General features: G+C 38.2%; 2 protein-coding genes and 1 pseudogene across 2 annotated transcripts in view; 2 read left to right on the top strand and 1 right to left on the bottom strand.

Annotated features, from left to right (window-relative positions):
* Positions 1-11,074, top strand: part of LOC137290332 (receptor-type tyrosine-protein phosphatase alpha-like) — a 120,797-nt gene that overhangs the window by 53,089 nt on the left and 56,634 nt on the right. The window lies entirely within an intron of this gene.
* LOC137290339 (uncharacterized) overlaps positions 1-11,074 on the bottom strand; it is a 113,142-nt gene that overhangs the window by 79,133 nt on the left and 22,935 nt on the right. The window lies entirely within an intron of this gene.
* LOC137291061 (uncharacterized) lies at positions 1,782-9,349 on the top strand (annotated as a pseudogene).

The following is an 11,074-nucleotide window of genomic DNA, read 5'->3' as shown; positions in this document are numbered from 1 at the left end:
TTCAAAACTGTGGCTGGAAAATAACAGGCTAATTTTCATCTGATAAGGAATGCTTAATTCAATATGTATTTCATGTACACCAATTCATTCATCTATACAACAGCTGTCCTCAAAACGAGGGGTCGCTCGCTCAGGGAATATGTTACAAAGCTGTTTTTCAGTGTCCAACAATGCATACAACTTGGTTTTAATGACGTTTACGAGTATCTGTATAATGAAAACTCTTCACTTATTCCACCACTTGGAATACGAATTAAACCTTCTGTTTCTTCTGGTGGCAATGGGTTATAAAATGAAGCTCCTACACGTCTTTTTCCTTCAAACACTTGGCGAATTAGTAAGACCACAGTTGAGTGCGGGATAACCGCCCTTTTTTAGGGAAAACGCCACATTAACGGCGCTTATATATATTGAGACACCCTTCGTAGTTGCGGTATCCGCAAGGAGCTTAATATGCCGTTAAATTGTTGTCCTCCTGATAGGGTACGTAAGTCCCAAAACATTCGAAGTAAAATTTAATCTTTCACGTGTTTCATCGTAATATTACAGTCATTTTAATTTGTGGCTAAACCTGACTACAAACGGGAGCAGCTGAAGGGATGTTGTAAATCCAACAAGGGTCCATGCAGGTAACAAATACAGTGTAGTCCCCCATGACCCTTAGTATAGTAATCTACCATCAGTTGTTGGTGGTCCAGAGCCCATTTTTACATACTAGATTGTATTAACTCTTTTTGGGATGCTCTAGTTATTTACAGTCAGTCGATGACTGGTTCTTTAGCTACATGTTTTATTGTGTATCTACAACATTTTAGTCATTATATGGCTGTAATATTTACGATGTGACGTTAACTTTTAACTCACTCACTCTTTTCTTGTCCTTGTTATGGCTTAATAAGACTTAATAAGATAAACATTTCTACACCTATGGTTTTGACTTATATTCTATTCTCCATGGTAATCAAACTTTAAGCAACATCATAAATCAGCTTATTCTTGACTCCGTTCATGAATACATAAGACTTTCATATAGATTCAAATAATGTAAATGTCACTATTGAATCATTTAATGTATTTTTGTAGGCTTTTTGTCTGTTGTTTTGCTTCTCACACCTTTGTGGAAATGATTGCTTCTGCACTTAGTTTGTGATGGATTATGAATACTTTTTTCGTTGGCAACCTTTGTACATTTTTAAATTTGCCATACAAACAAAAGGTATGTGTTTGAACTCTTTTCATATACGGATGTTACCCCAGTAAAACAAGTGAACAAAAACCATTCCACTAAGTGAAATACTTTTGTTCACATTGTCACATATGCTGAAACTTTTGGAATCAAGGCTCCTATGACAGAAGTACGTTCCACGGATGAGGGTGTGGCTAAGAAAAATAATGTTACAGAAGCGCACAGGTCTGTTCCCTGTTCCCTGATTATTCAAATGGTCCTATTCAAATATTTTGAGACATAAAAACGTGTCTGTTTGTTTAGCAGAGTGTAGGAGTAATGGTAGAGTCCACATGTAGAGGAGGGTGATTATCAAACTGTTTGTTTATCAACTGTTGGTGATTATAATCCTGCTTCGTGTTGTTTTAAAGTGAGATAATATCAATGTGTCTCGAGTAAAGACTTCAAAAGAAATAATTAACAAGTTTACTGATATAACAAATAAGATTAAAATTACGAGTACGGATTGGATATTCTCAAAATGAATTGGATATTCTCAAAACATATTCTCAAAACAATTCTAAAAGCACATGCGTCTCATAATATGGGTATCAAAATGGCAAATCTTCAGAAAGTCGAGATCGTGACCACACAGAGAGTTGGTCAACAGGTTTTGTATGCAGGCTACCGATACAGACTGATGGTTAAACGTCAAGTTGCTACCCACTGGAACTGGAATGTGGACCCAGAAGGATGATGGCAAAGAATTTCTCTCTGCAAACGACGCAAAGACAACAGACTGGTGGTATTTGCTACAACCGAGATGCTAGAATACCTGGCCGACGCTGATGTTCTTCTCATGGATGGAACTTTCTATGTTTGCCCAAGCTTGTGACTGCAAGCATACATCATTCACTGTCTTGGGAATGGTAAGATGTTCCCAGTGGCCTTTACACTACTTCCCAACAAGACGAAGCATACATACGTTAGGTTGTTTTCATTGCTGAAAGACACCATTGTGACTTGGCGTTGAACTTTCTCCAGAAATGTTCCAGACCGACTATGAGTTATCTCTTACAGTTCTGCCAGATCCTGTCTGTTCCACTACTCCCAAGCTATGTGGCGTCAGCTAGTGAAGAAGGGTTTGTCCCGAGCAGTTCAGGCCGACGTTCGACGAGCAGCAGTGTTGCCACTTCTTCCGCTGAACCAGGTCCAGGATGCTTGGGTAAAAGTGAGCAGATGTCCCGAATATCTCTTCCTTCGACGACTACATTACCAGCACCTGGGTTGAAGATGATGCCATATTCCCTGCCAACATCTGGAACCAACATGAGAACACGGGTCTACGTTCAAACAACCTTGCGGGATTCCACAGTGGACAAAAGAAGCGTATGCCCCTTTTACATCCAAACATATACCAATTCATCAAGGAGCTCAAGAAAATCGAGAAAGCAGACAGACGCACTAGACGACAGAGAAGGCTTGGAGGAGTGACCAGACCACGTGCCCATATCAACCGAGAGCGCGATCAGAGGGTCGAGAGATTGAAGACACAGCTCTCCACCGGAGTGAAATCAGTCATGCAATATCTCGATGCAGCTGGTCACTTACTGAAACTGAATTAAAAACATCTGATCATGAACTAGAATAATGATGTGTAACTGACATTTTAAAGCAGTCTGTGCTATGTTCAATGTTGTTTGTTGAATATTGTGACTGATGTGCTATTAAATCACTTCAATAATTGTCAGTGGATAATGTTGAATAAACGGAATAAACATGCTGATGTGCTCATGAATAAAGGTTGACATTGTTAAAAGAGCTTGCATTGTCTGTTTTCATTTCTCTCATGATGCATCCCAAATGGTCCAGTCCAGTACTTAATGGGTAAGACAGCATTTGCATAATGTTCTAAGACTTTCAAGTGTAAACTTGGTTTGATAAGGATGTAGGAGATATCAGGTGTAGGCGATATGAGGGCAAGCCATGCTATTGATGACAGCAGTAGCCACATGTACATACGTGCTTTGGTGTTACCATTATTTCCATCAGCCGACCAAAAGAAATCGCCTGACTACAGACTATGTGTACTGTTCACAGGCGCTCCTGTCATTGCGAGGATTAAAACGTTTTTTTTAAAATATGAAACTTTTGAGATGACCCCCGACTTCAAACGGTTCACAGTACACTATATCTAGTCAAGGTCGGACACTTTGGTGTACCCCACCCACCAGTTCTTTATTGTTATTTCTACAAGTCGACTGAAATCCGATTTTGACCCTCAACTAAATGATCTTGACACAAATGGCGGACGAATAATGTGAATAAGTGTTATAACATCATCATCATCATAATGCTAATAGTATATCTCTCACATCACACATTGTGGACTAAAGTCATTCCAGTTGAAAGAAAAACTGTCTGGCTATGTCTGGGTACACTTCCAAGTGTTGTCTTTATTGCAGCCCTTGGAATACAATGTCATGGCTTCCACAAGTAATTTTACCTCACAAGCGTTGATTCGTACACGTCAGGGCTTGATTTAGAGTTGTTACTTGCAGTTTCATTGGTGCAACCCAATATTACAAGGTGCAACCTAGTCATGAGTCTAACTTGACCAAGGTGCAAGTAAAGTTTTGAGAAATAAATCATCATCAACAACAACAACAGAAACAATTGTAAGCATTACATATTTCAGCTCATTTTTCTTCTTAACTTTACCGTTCATTGACTGTCTCTGCAATGACAGATCTTGTAAACAGGGATCAGCTATGGGTCTGTGTTTCTATGATTTCATGGATATTACATCACGTATGTTTATCTGCACCGGAACTTCAGACATTTCAACACACTATGTTGCAATTGGAATTTGATTGGTACAACTAGGTATTAATCTCAGATTGCACCCACCGCAAGTAGGTTAACATCTCCTAACCCAGCCATGCACATCAATAATCAATTTGGTCCGAATAGTTTCATTATTTATGGATATCAATTTTGCATTTGTGATATGTTCGATGGGCAAGGTGCGTTTCAAGTATAAATTTGGCTCTAATTTCTTTATTGATACTACAAATATAAATACAATGATATTCATCCTTGATATAAGGCTTTTGCAAACTAAACACGTTCTGTCTGGTCTGTCCCGCTTGATATATCAGCCCGTTTCTATTGCTGAGTGGTAGGAACCACACATTGGGCGTTTTAAATGAAGAATATATGGATGTTTTTGAAAATGCTGAAACACGGCATAAAGCATAATGCCACTCTAGTTCGCCAGAAACCATAATACGGTTAACAAATTCGGAAAGGAATCGGTTTATATAGCTGACCCGTAGAAATAGAAGATATCGTTGTCTGGGTGCCCAATTTACTTTACCATGTTAAAAGTCGTTTTGCATCATATTTTATCACTTTTTGCATATCTGTCATCAGGTAACCGAATCGGTCCACACCAAATATTTCACAACTCTTTTACAGCAATATATACACAAAGATTGTCTACCAAGTTTACCAAGTACAGTGTGGTTGGGTGTACAGCATATGACAATTTGAGTGTAAAAGATCCTGAAAAATACAACAAAAGGCAGCAGGTTCAAAGAAAACAAAGATCAACATATACGATGTAGTGCTCTGCCAGTATGGTTACCGGCATTTTTCATGTTTTGATAAAATCCACACACGCACGCACGAAAACATGTGTCGAAAATAGTGTCTTTACAATTTTATTTGCAATGTGAAAAGTTAATCCATAAATTTGATAATTACATCGAAACCTTGTCAGATAAACGTGTACATTATGCATTCGTCTTCAACGGTATAAGAACTTTGATGACAATGCTGGTATGCATTTCATCTGTTTAAGGTGTAACAGTAACGTTGTAGAAAATACATACAATGTTTTCCTAGTACCTTCTGAAAATATTGAGCACAAGATATCCGTAATGTAATTTTGGTACAATGACACCTTTTGTACATCTTAACAACTGTACCATGGGCCATGTGACCTAAAATATGAAAACCACAGTTCATTTACTATCCTGAATCTTGCCCTAGTGGAGACCACATGTTTGTTAGATAGGTGAAGAATTTTGAAATTCGTCTAGCTAGACTGATTGCCTTTACATTCAGTGCGACTTAGTGTAGTAAATGTACTACATTGGCAGTGTTAGAACACTGCGGTTGACGATTAGTTAGTTTGTCTCATTGTCACATTGAATGTAAAGACAATCAATCAATGCCTTACCATTTTCGGTCGTTACAACACAAACACACTTGATGTCTTGAAAGTTCCAAACTTGAAGTCCATGACGCCCTTTCGAACTCATGACTGCAGAGAGTCATAATGACTAAGCTTTTATGCCTAGTGCTAACGCTGTCAATGTAGTACATTTACTACACAGAGTCACACTGAATGTAAAGACAATCTCTCAAGCCAGACGAATTTCAGTACATTTACTACACAGAGTCACACTGAATGTAAAGACAATCTCTCAAGCCAGACGAATTTCAACTTTATTAAATAGGAGAGCAGAGAATGTTAAACGACGACCTTGTCTCGCTGCTCAGACATGATGACAATCAACTGACAATGGCGCGTCCCTGTACATTAATAGACCCCACCAGTTGTGTCACGGTTACGCAATTCATTATTATTCACTTGATCTGTTGAAGCTGAAGAAGCTGTAATTAATGCACACCTGTGCACATAGATTTACATTTTCCATTAGAGAACGCGATATCTGGACTGAATAGTGGAGATTATTGTGTTATTTGAATCCTTAATGACAAAGTCATGTTCAGTCATGCAAATTGCAAATTAATGTGAATCGCATGAAAGAACAGCGATCGCTGTATCAGTCTAAAAACCGTGCCTAAAACTGAACAAAGTCTGCACAAACCGGAACCATTGCCATGTTTATACTGTTCTGCATTTGTAAAATGTAAATTTCATGATTTTATACCTCATCCTGTAAACCTGAAGATGAGGCTCAGGGCCTCCCAAGTTCAACTGCAACAGTAGCGTTCCTCTAGTTCAGTATCCTATCGCTATCTCTTCATCATTACACGGCCCTTGAAGGTCCCGGTGGTAAAATAGGCCTTCCGCAAACCATGCCTGCCATTAATGGTGACTATGCTTGTCGTAAGAGGCGACTAACGGGATCGGGTGGTCAGGCTTGCTGACTTGGTTGACACATGTCATCGGTTCACAATTGGGCAGATCGATGCTCATATTGTTGATCACTTGATTGTCTGGTCCATACTCGATTATTGACAGACCGCCGCTATATAGCTGGAATATTGCTGAGTGCGGCGTGAAACTAAACTCACTCACTCATTATTGCACATAACTTAAGTGGATCTCCGGAACATCTGAGTTTAGAGTCTTACTGTATATAGCTTGAGGCTCTCTGTTTATGAAGTGTCTCTATCTCGGTATAAATATTTTCAGCACCAAAATACCGAAACAAAACTAATCTGCTGCTATGTAAGGCAGTTCATAACTTCTATTTTCTCTCAACATAGTTTTGTCGTTAATTCTTTCGTAGTCTATAACATATTATCACTGGGCATTTGTTTGTATTTCTACGTCCGGTATCGTTGTATGCGTGACCACTGTCATACCTACAGTCGCGTGGGTACCCAGTTCTACTTGTGGAAGATGGAATAAAGAAAGCAATGAACATAGACAGAAAGACACTGTTGAAAGTTCGTGATAAACAAATAAATAACGCTGTCAACACACAACCCCATGAATCCGGACCTTTTTCATATCATAAGACAAAATGTTCAAATCTTCAATTCTGATATTAAAATGAATCGAATTATATTATGGCAATTGTACCTTTGATAAAAACTAAACGCCAAAGCTTTAACTTAAAACACATATTGACACCTGCCAAATTCGACTCATGTATTAAACAAACAGAATTCAGTGTCTCAAAATGTAAACGTTGAAATTGTGAAACTTGTGAGTATATACTTGAAAGCTCATGTGTAAAGTTCAAAAACAGGAAACAAATATTTCATGTACGCTCTAACATGGACTGCTCCGCTAAACATATTATTTATATTATTATATGCCAAGGGTGTCATGAAGAATACGTTGGACAAACGGAGTACTTAAAGGGGCAGAATGTGTGTCCATAAACAGCAGATTACGGACCCCAAAACCAGGTGCATCCTCTTAAGCGCTCACATCGACAAATGCGCAGCAGGAAAGGAAATAAAATGTAAAATATTCCCTTTTTACAAGATGAATACTGCTGATGGGCTGATGCCATGCACTGTAAAGCTAAAGAAAACTACATTAAAGAATTGTGTCCATCGTTCAATCAAGATACAATATTGAAACATGTAGGAGAAGATATGTGTCTGTGTGTGTGGAACGCCACCGAGATAGATAGAAAGAGATGAATGAAATGAAAGCTGAATTTAAAAAAAAGGTTTCCTCTCTATACTTGCTTACATGTGGGTTACCCGATGATAAGGGCCCGGGGTCAGCCTCCAGGGAGCTATTTCGTGAACTAGGTGCTCTTCCACGCAAGCGTACTGAAACACCCTGTTTTTGAGCAGCGATGTCCAGACGTACGGTTGTTAAATAAGCCTTTTTCCAGTTTCGCGACAAAATTTCGTTTAGAGTGATGTCCGTTTGCAAAACCACGTGACCGCGGGCAAACGGTCAAAACAAACGGCTGTCAAATTTTGTAACGTGTTTGACGGTGCACCGACCACTATCTGACGTGTACACCGAGAGAAGTTGAAGATGCCTTACCACCACTGTTGCTATGGCTTGTGCAAGTCTGATAACAGGTACAAGGATCGCCATGCATATGCTATGGAAAACTTATTTTTTATTCCTTTTATACATACATACAAAAATACATACAAAATACCTGCATATATACATGAAATAACTTAATTATTACACTGATAAATCCTTTGGGGTTTTGCACTGTAAGCAAAATATAACATTCATGTTTAATTTACTATTCAACTTCACATAGTCAGTGAAGATAGATGATCAGTTTACACATTTACAACAGGGCTCAGTATTGCCATGCTCATGTTGGTGTTCAACTGGCTGAAAGACAAGGCTGCCAGGATGATCTACTGGAGAGGACAAAGTGAGATAAAGCAGGATGGGGTGTGTTTGTCATTAGTGCTCATGTCAGACCATATCAAAGGATCTTACATACTATATACACCATTCCATACTGGTTACGTTTTCAGAAACAGTTTACTATGGTCAGAACATAAAGACATATTATTGATAATAAAGAAGGTTCCTAATTAATACATCTCCGAATTTTAGCTGGCAACCAGTGCATTATTTCCAAAATAGTTTCTGAACTATCAGTTCACAATGTAAATGGAACAGCAGAGTAAATGTTAACAATTTCCTACTTTGTATTGCAGCAAAAATCCAGCAGAGGCCCCTCAAGACTGCTCTCTCTGTATGAGGAATTCATCCTCACCCTGATGCGTCTACGGCGAGCTAATGATGTGGAACAGTTGTCAGATTTATTTGGTGTTTCAAATTCCCACATACGTAGAATTTTCAACACATGGATCAATCTGATGTGCAAAGAATTATGTTTTCTTATCAAGTGGCCTTCCACAAGACAGGTGAAACATAATCTTCCTAAATGTTTTAAATATTTTCCAAATACCAAAGCAGTTATTGATTGTACAGAATTTCTACTTAAAAAACCAAGCATTCCTTCCAGCCAGAGAGTAACATGGTCATCTTATAAGCATAGAAATACCTTAAAGTGTTTGGTTGTTTGCTCTCCAAAAGGTTCATTTACTTTTGTTTCAAAATTATGGTCAGGCAGCATTTCATATAGGAAGATAGTTCAGCAATCTGGTTTCTTAGATTTACTCTCTGAACACGATGACATCATGGCTGACAGCTTCTTTTTAATATGAGATCTGTTAGCCTTTACAAAGGCAACTCTCAACATACCACCATTTTCTCATGGGAGACAACTCAGTTCAGTAGCAGTTACCAAAACTAGGAGAATAGCAAATGCTAGAATACATGTTGAGAGAGCTATTGGTAGGCTGAAAGAATATAAACTATTACAGGGTGTTATTCCTTTGAAAATGAAAGGTTCTCTTTGTCAGTGTGTGAATGTGGCAGCTTCACTGTGTAACTTGGACAATGTCCTTGCTAAATAGACTCTGGGTTCATTCAAAAGAAATACATGTACCTCATACAGTAAACAGGAAGTTTCAGTCACAGCTGACAAAAGTCTTCATCTATTTTACTTGTTTAAAGTCTGCAGCAATGAAGGAAGCAATTGTTTACATAAATGGATTTGATTTTTCTGATCATAGACTCAAAGAATTGTTCATGAAAAGGTACATTAATAACATGTATACCTTTCTTTGTGTAAATGACCAGATCACAGGACTGAAATCCATATATGCGTAATTGGCTTTGAATTTGATAATAATAATCGCTGTCATCTTTAAGGTGCCAATTACCATCTTTCAGGTAACACCCCCTATTTTGTGCAGCACTTTTAGGATCACAGTCTCGCAAAGCCCATGGACATTTAATTTCTAACAGTTTGTCTTGATGATTTTCTTTGGCACTGACATTCAACTGTACCATCCACTGAAGTACCAAGGTAACGATTTTCCTTATCAATCAATAAACCTTTTATTTTCACAGATATTTGTTACGTCTCCTTCTTTCAGTCTGTTTGTACATTTCTTTGGCCTTGCTTTCCCTTTTTCTACCCCACACAATAGCAGATGGTACATTGCTAATGTCAGTGCTAAGACTGTCATGGAGCAAACATTTCACTAACTTTGAGCAATCAATGTTTTCGTTCTTTTCAAAAGCATCTGCCCTGATGCAAACACGTTTAAAATTTGAACTAGTCACCACGCCTTTTCTCATAACTGACCATGTAGGATTCTCACTCTGCCCTGTTGTTTCATGTTCAGTGTAAATAATGTCATCAGGACAATATTTCAGTCTATCAATAATGTCCTCAGAGAACCAGGAGTCAACTCAAGGGCCTCTAGCTTCTTGAGTAGGGACATAGCAACACATTCCTCATTAATTTTCATTGCTTGAATCTGTGTGTCAGTGGGATCAAGGAGGGTCTCCAAAGCACAATCATTAGGATTGATCTGCAAATGTGAAAGTTTTGGATAAGTTACATAATACATATATAATATAATTCACCTGGGTTACATCTCGCGCTGAACACTGAAAACTGTCCTTTTCTGTCATGATTCCACATTAGAAGTGTTATATGCATTAAGTGCATTGTTTCACAGATAAGATATTCACTGATTTCACCTTTTCCAAAACCATTTATATGAATACTTAACATTTTCATGTTTAAGCTACATGTCACATGTTTCAAACTGAAATAGAAATATTTCAGTCATTCTAACCTGATGCAGTGAGGCTGCAAAATTGGCCACCTGTTCAAGTGATGGATTTGATCTGTCACTTATTGGTCGAGGATCAAATGTATCCTGGCCATAGTCACTACTTGTGTCAGCAAGCGTTTGTCCATAACTGCAACACAGTACAGATTGGTTATATATATAGCAAAATTCAAAATATTTCCATTTATTTCCTGTTGTTTGTCAAACCTGTTGTTGTAAAACCAGATTCTGTTATAGATTATTGACCACTTACAGACTAATGTACTGAAAATCCCCATATATCCTCTTGTTTTTCTTTTTGTACCTGATTTTCTTGACTTTTAGGTGACCCAGTGGCACAGGCTCATCATGAGGTCTTGGTCTTTTGGTCCAAAGGGAAGGGCCATCAGTGATGCTCTTTTTCTCAAAAGCTTCAATATCAAAAAGTGTTGCTGCTATATGTCTGCAGGCTCCATCAGAACTGAAATATGTGAAAAGAATATTCATAAAGGG

This window comes from Haliotis asinina, chromosome 7 (assembly GCF_037392515.1).
Source record: "Haliotis asinina isolate JCU_RB_2024 chromosome 7, JCU_Hal_asi_v2, whole genome shotgun sequence".
Taxonomy (NCBI): Eukaryota; Metazoa; Mollusca; class Gastropoda; order Lepetellida; family Haliotidae; genus Haliotis; species Haliotis asinina.
This window is presented reverse-complemented; position numbering and strand designations above follow the sequence as displayed.